We start from the raw sequence: 17,573 nt of genomic DNA, 5'->3' as shown, positions 1-17,573 counted from the left end.
TCTGAGCAGAACTGGAACATGCTCTATAGGAGAAGTAAATGCCACTATACCCCACTTGACAGGGTCAGAAAACTAGGGAATTTAAGGGTTGCAAAACCTGCGTTTTACAAAAACACAGGTTTTGTGACTAGAAAATCACTTTTTCTAATGCAATAACTCCTTTTTTGAGATTTGGAACGGTTTTCCAAAATTTCTAAATGGGGTTACCAGGCCAGACTGAATCATAGTTTGGAAGGGACCTGATAGGGCTGTTCCTTCCGAATTCTGAGTCAGTATAATATATATAATTAGTTTGCCACCATAATTTCAGTCGCAAACCATTGATCAATTACAGACTCCCAAGTTGTGGTTGAACTTGATTCGCAGAGGAAAGGGACCCCTTTGACCCCTTTCACCTTTGTGAGTCAGGGTGGAAGCCTCAATGAAAGCAGGCAAGGGGGCCACGGACCACTGCCTGGCCTCACCAAAGTTTTCCAAGTTTTTCTAAAAGAGCAGTGCCTGTTCCTTTAAAGAACTCGGACTGCTTCAACAAAAAAGTGTTCTATTTTGGAATACACTCAAATGGATGGCAGACCACTATCCCTATGACTGATAATAATCATAGGAACTTGCAATTTGCTATCTACCTAATTAATATTACTTAGGCAGGGCCTTCTGTGACCCAGTACAATTCATTTTCATAAGAAACAACCGATCAGTAAATAGGTGGGTCTGCAACGTAAAATAGTGGTTGCAAAATTACATTGCACAATTTGTGACCATTTTTGTGACGAAGACATCAGTATATCTGACCATTAGTTCCTTTCAATTGGAGGACTGCAATTTTTCGATCAATTTCCACTGACCCTCAGCTTTCAGATCCATAGATGTGGCACCCCAACCCGAGAGCTAGCATTTGTTGTCATCACACGGTGGGGCTGGAGGATTCCATTTCTGAGACTGGTGACAGGAGGAAATGACAATTGAACTGTCAGGTCTCCTGAAATCGGGCACCAACAGTCCAATAGCTGATTCAGTAGGGGCTTCATGTGAAATCTTGACCATATACTGTTGAGGCCATATGGCCCTGCACGTTTAGCCCTTCTTTCACTGATGCTTTGCCCTTCTTTAAGAGAAAGAACCCTGTCCTACGTTAAGAAACCTGTACCCAGGGCAGTTTGTGTTTTAGTCATATAAATTCCAGCAAATTGGAAGGAGTTAGGTGAGACTTGTGACAGATGATCAGTCCACCATCTTCCAGCAGCAGATAACACAACAGTTTCAGCAAGGAGCTTTGTTGGATATCTCGTTGGAGCATGACCTAACCAGTTATTCAATTAGGGATGCAGTATTATCCCTTCTGCATGCAATAAGCCAGCCAGAGTGACCAGCACTTTTGTAAATACTCTAACAGTTGAAATGAAAGTGGCTGCCATTGACAGTGAATCGAAGATATTTTTGGTGAGCTTTGCAGATCAGAACCTGTAGGTATGCTTCCTGTAAGTCCACTGATTGTAGACATTCCTGTTGGTGCATCAAGGGAATCGCTCCAATATTATGAAAGTTAAATCTGGAATCCACTGACGGAAATGTGTGAGATTCATCACCAATATGAATCCTCCCTTCAACTTTGACTGCAAAAATGATTGAATAGAAACTTTTTCCTCAATTTTTTCTTGTATTCCAGTTCCAGAATCCCATCCCTCAGAGCCTGAAATTTGATCGGATGCCTGGGGGCTGAAGTGATCACTACTCTGAACAGGAAGTGAGGAAAACTCGATTACATTGGATACAATAATAATCTAAGGAAATGTGATTGAGTTTTTCTAGAAAGTCTTGAACTTGTGAAGTCGACCCCCTAATGGCACTCCTGAAAAAGTGGTCTGAAGCCGGTCAGGATCATGATTGTTTCTTTTCCACATTCTGGGACTAGGAAGCCTTTCCTCTTTTTAGACTCAGAGGACTTCTTGAAAGAACCAAAAAATCAAGGTGATGAAGAAGATATACTTTCAGTTTGGGAAGCATAATCCTTGTCAAACAATCTGATATACTTTCAGTGTGGGAAGCATAATCCTTGTCAAACAATCTTACTTTGGAACCGGTTTCCCCAGAATTTTCTACTTTCAATTGTAGTAGCAACCATGGATTGCAGTGAATCACCAAACAACTTTTTACCACAAAACTGCGTGTGAAGCAACAATTTGCTTCAGTGATTTATTTTAGCCGCATCCACAGTGTACTCCACAGTTCTCACAGACTAGTTGCCTGCTGGATATATTATTTTTAGTGTGGGATCACCTTTGTGGTCCACTGAATCGTTTGGGGCCATATCATCAAAAGCAATAGACATATGTTCCACTAGATTAGTATTTGCATCATCTAGTACAGTATCAGATAAACATTTTGGAATGGCCTACTTCTCTGGACCTCTCCTCTCCTTAATATCACACCCTTCATTGACCTGTGTTTAGTCACTACATAAGCGGAAGGAGTTACATATTTTTCAAAAATGGCCCCATTTCTCACAGGAGACACTAACTGAGGATGCCAGCCCACATTTTGCTTGCACTGAGACAATATTTGCTGCAGAAGTTCCTTCTCCATAAATCGGCACGGAGGAAGTACATTTTCTTCCTCAGCTCAGAGTTTGAAGATAATCAAGAGTGGTTTCTCTCCCTGACAACCTCTTCCACAACCCCTTTAGATACAGTTTGTAACTAAGCGTGTGACAGGGCAAGTCTTTATCTTGGTTTCCTTAAGCCCTTTGGGCGGGAAGAAGAAAGATGATGAAATATATGGTGGAAGAGAGCCGAACCTGCTTCTCTGTCCCCCCTGTGTATTGCATCACTTCCTCCCTGAGATCCGTCTTCCCCTTTGCCCCAAAACTGGAAGAAACGCACTGTGGTTAAAGCATGCCCTACCTTTTTATGTGAAGATCTGCCGTGAAATAGTGAGTTTCGAAAGTCGTGCTCCGTTACATTGTTATGAAATACACAAGAGTAAATAATGATGTGGTGGTAATATTAACACAGTATATTATTATAATGATGATGATGATTACTATTATTATTATTTATTATTGTTGTTCTTTTTATTGTTATTTTGTTGTTGTTTTTTACTATAAATTGTATATATTGTTTTATGTTAGATGCCTTCGTGGTCTAGCTTTAAATACTACAAATCATATCACCTTAGCAAATATATTTGGAACCTTTTTAATTTTAATTGGGAAAATTGTGCTGCGAAGGTAAGTGTTTGTTCCTCTACTCACCATATTAAAAAATCAGGATAGACAGAGTCAGGCTTGCTTGTTTGATGCTGGGTTAAAGGTTTTTCTATGCCTGCTTCTTGGTCTCAATCCAGTCCTGTCAGTAAGGTCTACAGCAATTTAATAATCGCCCACATGGAGTCTACACCGGTGGGTGATGTGGAATCTTCCAGTTTGCCAATCCATTCTCATGGCACTAACCAGTTGAGCTACTGGTGTCCCTGAATAGTTTAGGCCAATTCAATCTGTAGAGTGACTGGTCTTAACATATTGTGTTTCAGGAGGCCTGCTGGTATGGCTTTTGATTCAGCCATCTTCAAGGCTAAAGCTGTATTTGATAAGTTCTCCATCCCATTAGGTAAAGGGTGAAGAGGTTCGCTGTAGCATTCTTCTTCACTAGATGTGCATGCCTTGCCATACTGATCTCCACCCCGGTACCTTGCTCGGTCATTTATAGTATTTACAAATGGTCATGAGCAATTGGGCTGCTAAAGGGGCCTAGACCCATCGCCTAAGGACTCCTAAACCCTTCTGTGCAAGCCATGCATAGCTAGAGTTGGCTGCCAGACCTAGGACTAAGTGGAGACAAGCTATTTATGAAATAATGCGGATGGTTTTCAAAAAGATCTTTTGGGGATTTTTAAATTTTTACATTTTCAAAAACTAAACAAGCGAACAGCCATGGAACGTTTGGCCTAACAACAGATGTTAAGCATGGAATTTTTCATAGTGTTCTTTCATTTGCTGCTTCCCAATGGTAAGAGAATATTGTCCATACTGTATTTTCTTTGGCACTCCATAACGTCCTGAACAATTATTCTCATTTTTCTGATACATCTCCTGCAGCACCAGCATAGGAACAGTCTCAGTAAGTGGTCTCTCCTGCACCTCAGTTCTAGTTCTGCTTCTGCTGTACTCTCCCTTTTATTAATGTTTTATGTAGCAAGCAAATATAGTTAATTTATGCTCACTGCGTTTAAGTGTGACCTTCGTGACATTTACATTTTTGTACCAAATCAGTGTGTGAAGCTGTTTCTATCTTTCACTGCCTACTCAGTGCAAATCACATCCTTCTCCTGTTCTTCCACTGCCGAGCTCAGAGAACACCGTGCTCTCTCCTTCACTTCTGTGGCCTCAGATGTTATAGTTCTGACTGGCACTGAGTACTCGTAAAGAGAAACATGCATAGAGGTTTAATCTGTCTATGAGAGCGGAGCCCTTTTTTGGTGGAAGGAAACTCAAATTTCCACCAATGAGTTTCCTCCCTTTCATTTATGTTGTTAAGGTTCTGTGACTCAAATTTGATTTGCTGACTCTGTTCCTGGATCTGTGAATTTTGGAACATTGGTGCAAAGAGCTGTGTATTATGGGGTTGCAAACTCGGTGATGAGTTTGCAGATCCTGTGATCAGAAGGATTTTTTGGGAAGCCCATCAGGTTGCCCTCACCTAGGCCTTGTGGTTAGGGTGTGCTCATTCTGCCACTTATGTGACCATTGACATTTTTCAGGACACGGGGACTGTGCTCCAATTTCTGAAATGGCAGCAACATGAGACTTTTTTGTTTTGTTTCCAACCAGTCAGAGCCTTGGGGACATCGAGTTCACTAACCTACAATGCACAACCTGAAAAAGCACCTCATACATTCAATAGAATTTGTTTGTTTTTGTAATTTCGGTCAGCTGATGGCCCTAAATTAAGGATCAGATATCTTTTTAATCCTTTCAAGTGCACCCAACACATTTTTTCTCGAAAAGGACTGAACAGATTTACACCAAAGCAAGCAAAGTCACTTCCTTCAGTAAAGTTTAAGTTTAATGATAAGTTCGGTTAAATTCATTCATTGTTTTTTATTTTACCGTAGAGCAAAGATTTCTATGGGAGTTAGATTGTGAATGCCACTTTTTTACCTCCTTTTTATTAATTCAACACTTGATTGAATTATTTAACTGTCGAAGCCATACATACATTAATCACACTACCGGAGAGTTGTGAGGGAGATGAGAAACATGTATTTGGTGGGAAACGTCCCATACTAGCTCCCTCTTCAAAAGACTAGTTACCACAAGAAAGTATGGGGTTCACCGATGATGTGGAGCTCAGTTCACAAGAGATTATCCGTGGGCTCCTGGACCTCGCTGGGTTTAGTAAATGCGCGGTGTGGGTGCTGTGTCGGGTGAGGGAGGGAAGGGGGGATTTCCTTTTACGGACTAGGTGGTCTCACACATTATATAGGCGGTCATTCTGACCCTGGCGGTTGAAAACCGCCAGGGCAGAGTGCCGCGGAAGCACCGCCAACAGGCTGGCGGTGCTTCTGGGGCAATTCTGACCGCGGCGGTAAGGCCGCGGTCAGAAAAGGGAAACCGGCGGTTTCCCGCCGGTTTCCCGCTGCCCCAGGGAATCCTCCACGGCGGCGCTGCAAGCACCGCCGCCATGGGGATTCCGACCCCCTTCCCGCCATCCTGTTTCTGGCGGTTTTCACCGCCAGAAACAGGATGGCGGGAACGGGTGTCGTGGGGCCCCCATAGTGTCATGCTTCATCATTTGACCACCTAGCCCCACCCAGGTAGGATAGTACCACCTGGGCGGACTCAACCTCGCCGTTAAAAGAACAGGAGGGAGTGCGTAAATATATTTTATCTGGAGATAATGGGATCCAGCTAAGCTACGGGGATATAAAAGCACCTAGGCAGTTACCTGTGTGTAGTCTACACTTTTAATAGTGGTAACTGCTGGTGCAACTAAAAACGGGGCGGGACACCATGGTGAGAATAAGGACTCACTGGGTCACCTCACAAAAAATTGGCCGACATGTTTCTGCCCTCTACTAGGAGCCGTGGAAGGTCTAGGGGCATTCTTCAGGGCCTAGGATCCCTAACCATCATGCAAGGTGCAGATAGATGAGCCTCCCCTCGTAAAAAAGAGGGGGGGGAATATAATAGATTGATAGAGTGGGCCTACCTGTGGCAAGGAACTACCTCGCAGAGGCCCTAATGATTGAGGCAACTGGCCTCAGATTCCAGGAGGGGGAGTGTCTCCTTATAGTCACACTTACATCAAAGGAGGTGCTCGCTGTGTGCCTATCCCGACCCCTCGCTGGACCGCTTGAGGTTATTCTCACCGTGGTGTCCCGCCCCGTTTTTATTTGCACCAGCAGTTACCACTATTAAAAGTGTAGACTACACACAGGTAACTGCCTAGGTGCTTTTATATCCCCGTATATCCCCGTAGATTAGCTGGATCCCATTATCTCCAGATAAAATATATTTACGCACTCCCTCCCGTTCTTTTAACGGCGAGGTTGAGTCCAGGTGGTACTATCCTACCTGGGTGGGGCTAGGTGGTCAAATGATGAAGCATGACACTATATAGTGTGTGAGACCACCTAGTCCGTAAAAGGAAATCCCCCCTTCCCTTCCTTACCCGACACAGCACCCACACCGCACATTTTCTAAACCCAGCGAGGTCCAGGAGCCCACGGATAATCTCTTGTGAACTGAGCTCCACATCATCGGTGAACCCCATACTTTCTTGTGGTAACGAAGCCATACATACATTCATGGAAGAACATGCTCCATGTGTATAAAGGAATTGTGACACAAGATGCAAAGAGGTACCAATGATATAGTTAGCACATCTGCCCTGATGATGGTCTGTCTCAAAATGTTAAGGGATCTGATGTGTCAACTAATATGCAGTTTGAATAAGTGCTGTCCAGTTTATTTGCTGTGCTATTGTAATGTTTATGAGGTGTCCTTTCTTGTTTATGGTAAACAGTTATGGTTAAAAAATTAAACCTGGAAGATCCCTGAACTTTAACCAGTGACAGTTCACTCCACAAGTCACACCTCACACACCAGGGCCCATATTTATACTTCTTTTGCACCGCATTTGCATCATTGGTTGACGCAAAAGCAACACAAACTTACAAAATATAATTGTATTTTGTAAGTTTGCACTGCTTGTGCGTCAAAAAGTGACGCAAATGTGGCCAAAAAAGTATAAATATGGGCCCAGATGTGTAAACCATGGCCTTATGTATCAGTGCCTTTTGCATTTACACAAAATGGGTAAAACTCTTTGATACATCAAACCCCATAACACGTACACTAAATTCACTGCTTATGACCTCACAATATTTGTTACAATAAATAGGACCCTATATCACATCTTTAAATTTTAACACGTACTTGAAAAAAAAGATCACACTGAAATTCACCATAACTGGTGAATTTCAGGAGTTTTTCTGTTTCAATTCCAATCAATTTAGCTAACTTAATCAAATTGAAAATTCCTGAAATTCACCAGTCGCGGTTACTTCCACAGTTCATAACTCATACACCATATATATATAGTGTGGCAAATATTTAGTTCATGTTCAACCATGACCATAAAAGTTCAACATAATGCTGAAATGCATTTCAAGCAGGTCATTCTTAATGCACTGGTATTGACATTTGAGAACTGCTGCTTTCTCCATGTTCTCAAACACCCATACCAGCCTGTGCAAATGCACTGTGCACTGAAACAGTGCTGAACGTGTGATGATAAATTAAATTTCAATCAATAGATTTGTGAATAAAGTAACATGGATTACCCTGTCCCCTTTAGATTATTCTGAACTTTGTGAATAATAGTGAACCTTCAAAACGTTTGTATATATGGTATCTGGCTGTACAGTACACCAGAAAACTGTCTTCTGTGACTCCTACAGTTACTCTAGATGTGCCCCTGGCAACACATGACCCATTTACATCTTCTGTTGTGTCAGGAATAAAGTTGGTCTTGAAGTCAAATGTTAGTCTGGTACTTCTACAGAGCGATCATGGATCCTTCGTCTTCTGTTCCAGTGCTACTATTTGTCTTTCCAAAAAGCCTTGGGAGAGGAGATTTTAGGCTTTTCAAAGCAGAGAACTAATGACTTCCTGAAAGAAAGAGACCTGTCTGGTATTCTGAAAGTGACACCAGAATTGGCATTTCAGAAGATGCAAGAGCTTTACGGCACATACTCTGGCGCTTTACAATGTTTCAATCCTGTAAGTCAGAACTCTGATTTTTCTGAGGAGGTTGAAGGGTTTTTACTATCCTTAGACACAATAGCTCCATTGTTGGTGGCCTTTGCAGTGCAAGTGGTTTAGACATTTCACAAGATTTGTCTGAACATCTTGCTGCTGCTGAACAGATGGAATTTGCAGTAGTAATCAGAAAGGCTGCTGATAAATTACACAACGTTCGTTATAAGTAGCAGTAGAAATCATTTCTGCTTAGAGACATTTTGACTAGGAAGCAGACACACAATCCCTTTTTGTCATGTCAGTCTTATTCAGTGCAGACGTGTCTGACGTATGCATGGACCAGCGAGGACATTGTCGATCCATGCATGTGTGTGTTCAGTGTAGCCCCCTGAGTGGGGGATTGTAGTGTCTCTCCCTCTGTCTTGCCAACGTGGTCACTTCTGCTGCACCTCTATGCTCTTGGTCAAATAAGTGGTGGCAGTGCCAGCAGTAGCTGAAAAGGAGGTGGTGCTTGGGTGTGCTCACAGTCAAATTTCTCGAGCCCAGTCCTAAAACTCTTCATTCAAACAAGCTAGGTTACCACACCACATCACAGCAGTGATTAATTTGAACTATCTGACATCCCCTCCCTGCCATGTAGAATCTCTTCTAGCACACTATTTCTTTTGTGCAGGAGACCGTAAGCTTTGGTCAGGCTTTTCTAGTGGCACAATGCTCTTTGATGCTCATACACCTCAGCAGAACACTCATTGTTGTATTCCGTGGCACCTTCAGGTTCTGGGTGCACAGGCTGCATTACATGCCACAGGCATGCTTCAGGACTCCTGGACCTCACCCCTGTACAACAGAGTAGGTCTTTTGTAAACTGGAGTAGATGCTTAATTTCCTCTTTTCTCTGCTCCTTCACTGCCCTTCTCCTTTGAGCAGCAGCTTCCTTGACAAGGACACTTCCAGTACCTCTCCTGAGCACATGGTCAGCTCTCTCCCCTCAAACTGAGATCAAGACATCCTTTCCCGGGAGATTAGCAGAGCTCCAAAGTTAATAAACTCTAACCTGCTAAGGGGAGTTGATGGTAGCACCCCAACCCAAGAGCACAGAGAACTTCTCGGTCTCCACTGGGTATAAACCCTTAATTCTGGTAGAAAAATCTCAGAAAAATGGATTTCCCATCATCCATTTGCACAGGAACCTTTTCCTGACAAAACTGTCTTCATTTAATGGAGGCTGAAGTGCAGATGCACTGCTAGTGTGTCAAAGGTACACTAAAGGCAAGCCTGGCTGTGACTGTTCATACCAGGGCCATGCCCAGTGCTAGAGCCCCTGGTCCTCTGCCCACCCACCTCACCGCTCTACTCCACCACGACCCTCTGCTCTCTGAACCTTGGTCACATCTCCCAATGCTGCACCTCACCACCCAAAACTGAAGATGCATTCTCCTATGCCACCTACCATGCACCCTACCCAGCCCACCTCACATAAGCAACACACTCAACACACATGACTACACACATCTGAGCCCCACTACACCTCCCTGTCCTTCATACCCCTCAACACTCGCTCCCTCACTAAATACACAACTGAAATTTGGGATCTCCCACATGACCCCTCACTGAACTTGCTGATCCTGATCGTAAGACAGGACAAACAGATCTGAAGGAGGAATTACTGTTATCTTCAAAGGATCTATCCAGTGATCCACCACCTCAGAAAGCACCACTAACAACATGGAAATCTTGACCTTTAAACTCCTCATCACCCCGATCTACACCCTTAGTGGCACCCTGGTCTACTGCCCTCCCAGACCAAGCATCAACTTCAGCAGCACCATTGCAGACTTCGTCCCACCTGATCCTCCACTCAGTGCTTCCATCCTCATCAGTGACCCTCAACTACCACCTAGAGGATCTCACTCATCCCTCACAACCAACCTTCCAGAGGACCAATCTCAAACCTACCCAGCAAGTGGAAGGTGGAACACATGCCTCCAGCCAGCTAATGGACCCCATCTTTATAAGCTTCAGCAACTTCATAGTAGACAAGCCCACACTGATCACCTGGTCGGACCACTCTATCATCAACTTCAGCACTCCCATACTACACCACCACAGAAAGACCATCATCAATTCTTCACAACGGGACTGGAGCAAGTTCTCAGAAGCATCCTGGTCTTCCAAACTTTTACACAACGGGCCTCAACAGAACAACCTCCTTAAATCCATCTCCAGCTCCCAGCTTCAGTGCCTTCGTTACCGCTCATGCAAATACCCTGGCATCTCTCAAAGCCAACAAAGCCACAAGCGCCAGACTGCAAGCAGGCTGGTAAACGGAAGAGCTCATGCTCAACAAATGCCACTGCAAGTAATTTGTTTGCAGATGCAGTCAAAGTCAGAACAACACTGTCAAGAGCACCTACAAATCCACCCTCAGTTGCTATCATCAGCAAATCAGAGCAATCAAATGCTCCACACTCACTGACCGTATTGAAAGCAGCACCAGCAGTGCCAAGGGAAGCTATACCATAGCGAAAGACTATGGTATAGCTCTGCCAGCAAGCTCCACAAGTGGAATCAGAACCTCTGCAACCAAATGTCCATATTTTTGAACTACAAGATCACTATCATCTATGAAAACATAACAGCCATGCATACGATATTTCCCCCACCAAATGTATGCTCCTGAGCTCGTCCGTGATTTGACAGATGCAACTACAGAAGAGATGACCAATGTTACATGTCAGATTATTTATTGCAGGGCCGGCTTTTGGGCGGTGCAAGCAGTCCGGTCGTACCGGGCACTGACCTCAGAGCGGGCACTGTGTTTAGCAATAACTTCCGAAACTTGTGATTAAAAAGCACCTGCTGTAAAGTTCCTTGTGTGTCCAGCCTTCAGGAAACAATTAAAATGTCAAGCTACCTCTTGTGATTAATGTTCCTGCTAGGGAGAGAGATGGGAGCTTTGCCTAGCTGCAGCTTTGGCTCCACATAAAGTAGCATGGAGGGTTAATATGCCTGCTTCAAAAACAGAACTATGGGGCATATTTAAGAAAAGTGGTGCTGCACATAGGGCAGTGCCACTTTTCTTGCACCCCTTAACGCCCCCCCCTAATGACACCATGTGTGCGTCATATTTAAATACGGCGCACCTTAGTGGTAGTTAGGGGACTAGCTTCAGAATTTTTTACACTAGTCCGGCACTTTGCAGGATTAGCGTAACATTTTTTAATGCTAATCCGGCAAAGCACCCGAGGCCCATTGTAACCAATGGAAGCCTCCTTTTAATGCCTGCTCTGAGCAGGCGTTAAAAGGGCCGGCATAATGTAGCGCAAAGGGTTACAAAGTTACATATTTGTAAATATGGCGCAATGTTTTGGGCCTTCTAATGCCACACTAGAAAAAAAAAAAAAAGACATTAATGTGGGGCTACAATGGCACTAGGGGCTCTCTAATATGCCCCTCTGGCGCATATTTTAAAAACGTGGCACTGCACACAGTGCTGCAGCACTTCTCTTGTGCCCCTTAGTGCCCCCTAAAGCCACTACGTGTGCACTGTATTTAAAATACAGCACACCATGACGGTAATTAGGGGGCTAGCATCAGAATTTTTTACGGTAGTCAGGCGCTTTGCAGGATTAGCATAAAGTTTTTGGATGCTAATCCTCCAAAGCACCTAGAGGCCCATTGTAACCAAAGGAAGCTCCTTTTAACGCCTGCTTTGAGCAGGCGTTAAAAGTGCCAGAACAAAATGACGCAAAGAAATCTGTCAGATTTCTTTGCACCATTTTTTTGGCACGCCTAACGGGGGGAGGGGAAATACCACCTTTGCATACATTATGCCTGGCGCAGGCATAATGTAGCGTAAAGGGTTACAAAGTGTTGCAATGCATGCATTGTGCCACTTTGTAAATATGGCACTCCCTTGTTTGCCTTCTAATGCCACATTAGCGTAAAAAAATTACGCTAATGTGGCATTAGAATGGCGCTAGGGGCTCTTAAATATGTCCTTATATTTTGGGTGGATAGCTGAGTGGATTAGTAAAGCCAGCCTTTACAAGTGCTTTAAAACACATGAATGTTTGTGAAAGGGGAGCAATGGAGAGATAAGGGGCACATTTGCAGGGTGGTAGTGAGTGAAACCGAGGAGGAGGTCAAGGGGTAGGGGGTGCCAAAATAAACTGTCACACAGGGCACCACCAGTCCTAAAGCCCGCCATGATTTATTGCATTATCTTTAACGCTTCCAATGGGGCAACAATGCTTTATATTTTTTGAGTACTTAATGTTACATATTAATGCAGTGCTTTTGTGTATTATTGCTTATTGGTCATGGTTTGCTGAGCTAAGCATTTTTAATATGTAATTGCACTTTTACTGTTTTTTAAGGAAACTTCTCAGGTTTATTTTAAGAGATGTTAACCAAAGCTAATCGTAACTTCACTTTAACCTTGTTTTTTAGTGAATTTAGGTTTTTTTAATCACATACTACATCCAACTTTTATCAGAGTACTTCGATCATAGTGCAGTTTACCCTACCTTCGGTCATGCTCAGCAGGAGCTGAGCACAGGTGCCCCGCTTTAGAAGAGAATAATACTGGAGTTTAATATTAAAGTACATCCATCATTAACCAACACTTACCAATTTACAACATAAATCCATTACAATCACAATCCCACTCTATTGTGGCTTTAACCATAACTGATATTCCTCTATCGAGACATCCTTTGAGCTCTTACAACGCACATCTATTCTGACGCTGCAGCTGGGACAGCTAAACCACTACTGAGGCATCCATTCTATAGAGCTTTCACACTGCTCCCCTAACATGACTTGCATGAACCACTGAAATCCCAGTGCTGAGACATTGATAGGCCTCTGCTCATACGTTTTTGTATTGACCGTCACCAAACGCTTACTGACTCATCCACAATTCTCGCATGAACCAGATAACCACTAACCTGCATAACCTGGGCAAGAAAAGTTTGACTATCACCAAGACCAAACTCGGTATTCAAACTACTTAAGTTGATATAGTAGGTACATTTCAATATTTTTTATAATTAGAGGTGTTTGAGAAATAGGATGGTTTGACTCCACTGCAAGTGAGTAAATGACATGCTACCGTTTCCTATCTCCTCTTTCCAACAAGGTGTCTTTCAACATTCAGCAGAATACATTTGTAAGAAAATAACTGAACTACATACAAATGCGCATATAATATAGATCTGAAAGCTATAACTGTCTTGCTAAAAAAGAAAGCTTGGAAGTATGAAGAGTGTGCCTTATTTTCAAAGTTTTCGAATCTCAGTCCATTAGATTCACGACATTGCAGGGTTTGTCACGACGAAAGTTTTTTTTGCTATGTACTAAACTCATTTTCCAATCCATTCTGAATTGCAAATAGGTGGTGGTGTGAAATCATACCTCCGAATTACAAGTCGCAATGGTATGTATTAATGGTTTGCAACCACAGTAATGCTCGCAAACCATTGATCACTTATCGATACCGCAGAGGAGGAATGCATTTTGCGCTGCTTTCCATTTGTGAATTTTGTCAGCTCCCTTCGGGGGGCGCGGTGGGTGGGGGAGGGGGGAATGAGCAGGCAGTGGTCAAAGAAACTACTGCCTTCTCCCCGGATGTTGATTTAAATGGGAAACCTTTTGTTTTTGAAAATCTGAACCTGCACCTTTAAGGAACACAGGCATGGACGTAAGGGTTGCGAGGGGTTGCAACTGCGACCTTTGGCTTGCCCCTTGCGACCCCTGGCATTGCCTTTGAGATCCCTGGCGTCAACGGTGACAAAATCAGTGCAGGTACACAATGACAGCTAGTCATCAAAGACATTGTTTGGGGTTCCACCCGCTGTGTTTTCTCTCAGTTTTTTTTATTATACTAATAGGGAGTAGTGCTTCATTATTCACTATTAGTGTAAAAGAAAAAGGAGTACAATTAGCTGGAATATTATTTTTTCCAGGCAGTTGCGGTAATTAAAAAAATGCTTTTCACTGTATGTTGTGTGCCTGCTTCCGAATGAGTGTGTGCTTACGTGGGAGAGTGTAAGTGTGAATATGTGTGTATGTGAAAGCATGTGTGTTTGAGTGAAACTGAAGGTCAAAGGGCGTTTGATGTCACTTCCGGTACCCCTGACATTTTGGTGAATTGAGGTTCATGAACACAGCTTTTTTCTAAAAAAAAAGTTTCCCTTGTGAGAGTATTAACGTAGAGGTGGTAATCTGCTGTTTCTTGCAGGCCACAATCCATGTTTTTGAAGTCAATCTCAGAAGATCGCACACCCAGCAACCTGCCTAATTCATATTCATTAGACAGATCATTCTGTGACCTTCTGCGACACCTTGGGCCAGATGTACCAAGAAGGCCTTTTGCGAGTTGGAAATAGCGATTTTTAAGAAATTGCTATTTCTGATTCGCAAAATGCAATGTATCACACTTGCGATTCGGTAATAGCGATTTCTTAAAAATCGCAAATGCTATTACTGAATCGCAAATTGCGATACCGGCCCCATTCGCACCTATGGGCCTGTAGGCCCATATTTGCGAATTTTTTGCATTTCCAAAATTGCGATTTCTTAACTGGAAATCGCAATTTTGTAAATGCAAAACCCCAGGGTGCTGTGGCCTAAGGCCCCCTCTGCTGCACACCAAAAAGTTTTTTAGGACATGTAAGGTGCACACATGCCAAAAGGGCATGTGTGCTTTCCATGTACATTTTAAAAATGCATTTTAAATGCATTTTTTAAATTTGCACATGGTTACCACCAAGTTCAACTTGGTGGTAAATAGCGATTCCTTAATGCCCAATTCGCATTAAGGAACTGCTTCTTACATGTGCTTAGAAATCGTAAATAAGGAATCCTTATTTGCGATTTCTTATTTAGAGAGTCGCAATTTGTGACTCTCTAAACAGGGTCGCAATTTTAAGGAATCGCTATTTTAGCGATTCCTTAAAATTGCTTTCAGAATGCCTTTGATACATTCTGAAATGGCTTTTTGCATTCGCAAATGGGCATTTGCACCGTATGCGAATGCAAAAAGCTTTCATACATCTGGCCCCTTAGTAGTACAAAGGTTGCAAAATAAAATCAGAGACAGATCACAAATAGTTGGTAAGCAATTAGTGATCCCAAGGACCTTAAGAACTTTCGCCCCATCTCCCTCCTCCCCTACCCAGCGAAAGTCGCAGAAAAGATCGTCAAGCTTCAACTGACACGCCACATCGAAGACAACGACATCCTCGACCCATCGCAAACCGGTTTCAGACGCAACCACAGCACCGAGACCGCCCTCATCGCCGCCACGGACGACATCAGACGCCAACTCGACCATGGCGAAACCTCAGCCCTCATCCTCCTGGACCTCTCAGCGGCCTTTGACACGGTCTGCCACCGCACCCTACTGACACGCCTCCAAGAAGCCGGTATCCAGGATAAAGCCCTAGCCTGGACCGCATCTTTCCTCTCCGGTAGAGCCCAGACCGCCCACCTCCCGCCTTTTCGCTCAGAAGCCAACAACGTCATCTGCGGCGTCCCCCAGGGCTCCTCCCTGAGCCCGACGCTGTTCAACATCTATATGGCCCCCCTCGCACAAGTGGCCCGCCGTCACGACCTCAACATCATGTCCTACGCCGACGACACCCAGCTCATCCTCTCCCTCACCAACGACCCCGCCACCGCCAAAGCCAACCTCCACGAAGGTATGAAAGCAGTCGCCGACTGGATGAGGAACAGCTGCCTGAAACTGAACACCGATAAGATGGAAATCCTCATCCTCGGAACATCCCCCTCCGCCTGGGACGACTCATGGTGGCCCACCACCCTTGGAACAGCACCGACACCCACCGACCACGCTCGCAACCTGGGATTCATCCTCGACTCCTCTCTCTCCATGGACAGACAAGTCAACGCCGTCACCTCCTCATTCTACAACACCCTCCGCACCCTCCGCAGGATCTACAAGTGGATCCCGACCGACACCAGGAAGACAGTGGCCCACACCCTCGTCAGCAGCAGATTAGACTACGGCAACGCACTCTATGCAGGAATCCCAGCAAAGCACCTCCGATGACTACAACGCATCCAAAACGACTCCGCCCGACTCATTACCTGCGCCCCCGCCACAGCCACATCACCCCACTCCTCAAAGAGCTCCACTGGCTTCCCGTCGACAAGAGGATCACCTTCAAGCTCCTCACCCACGCACACAAGGCACTCCACAACGCCGGCCCTACCTACCTGAACAGCAGACTCAACTTCTACACTCCGACCCGCCAGCTACGCTCCGCAAGCCTCGCCCTCGCCACCGTCCCCCGCATCCAACGAACCACCTCGGCGGCAGATCCTTCTCCTACCTTGCCGCCAAGACCTGGAACACGCTCCCTACCTACCTACGACAGACCCAAGACCTACTCGCCTTCAGAAGACTCCTCAAGACCTGGCTCTTCGAGCAGTAGCAGTCACACCCCCCCTCTAAGCTCATCTTCATCCATCCCCTGAAATGACACAAAACTATAAAGAAGAATGTCATATATTTTAATTTTGTCCGCCCATTCCACCTGCAGCCTGCCACAAAAAACAAGCATTGGCAAAGCTGCAGTCTACCTTTGCCAGTGCTCTTTGGCTGTCATTATGGCTTTGTCCATACTAGATGCTTACAAAATGTGCTGCCATTAGCAGAGTGAATAAAGACGACCATCCATTCTTACATTTTAGAAACCATTATTGGCATTGCCACACCAGCAAACTTTGGAAGTATCCAGCATTGGCAAAGCCGATAGTAACAGCCACAATAGAGATGGGCAGGAGAGTAGGGAGAGAAGACAGAGGAAAGAAGGCACAGGAAAGTAATGTAGGACAACAATCAAGCCATCACCAAGCCTGCCGTCCAGCACTAGAAGTAGTGTGACGACGTACTGGGTTGAGAGACTGGTGAGGTTTGTTGCTTTGGAACAAACTCCATGGCCCCACCAAGCCTGACATCCGGCACTGCGTGTTCTGCGGAGCATTACATCCAGGGACAGGTTATGGGAGGTCAGGCCTCGTGGGAAATAATGAGAACGTGCACTCACTGTAGAAAAAGCAGACAAAGAAGCAGGACATTCACTTCCACAAAGTGCTACATAACAAATTAAAGTTAAAAAATAGCTCAATACTATCAGCAATAAAAGGATACCACTCAGGTAGTAAAAGACACCACTGAAGACGAAATGCCACAGGGGTATGACAAATACAAGAATGTGGAGGAAAGCCATCCGATAAAGAGCTAAGATAGACAAGAAAGCCAACCAATCATGAGTAAGGGGCT

At 44.4% G+C, this 17,573-nt stretch overlaps 1 protein-coding gene across 1 annotated transcript in view; it reads left to right on the top strand.

The window, feature by feature from the left end:
* Positions 1 to 17,573, top strand: part of CACNA1E (calcium voltage-gated channel subunit alpha1 E) — a 1,379,194-nt gene that overhangs the window by 274,420 nt on the left and 1,087,201 nt on the right. The gene's annotated exons all lie outside the window — the stretch shown is intronic.

This window comes from Pleurodeles waltl, chromosome 4_2 (assembly GCF_031143425.1).
Source record: "Pleurodeles waltl isolate 20211129_DDA chromosome 4_2, aPleWal1.hap1.20221129, whole genome shotgun sequence".
In the NCBI taxonomy this organism is placed as follows: Eukaryota; Metazoa; Chordata; class Amphibia; order Caudata; family Salamandridae; genus Pleurodeles; species Pleurodeles waltl.
This window is presented reverse-complemented; position numbering and strand designations above follow the sequence as displayed.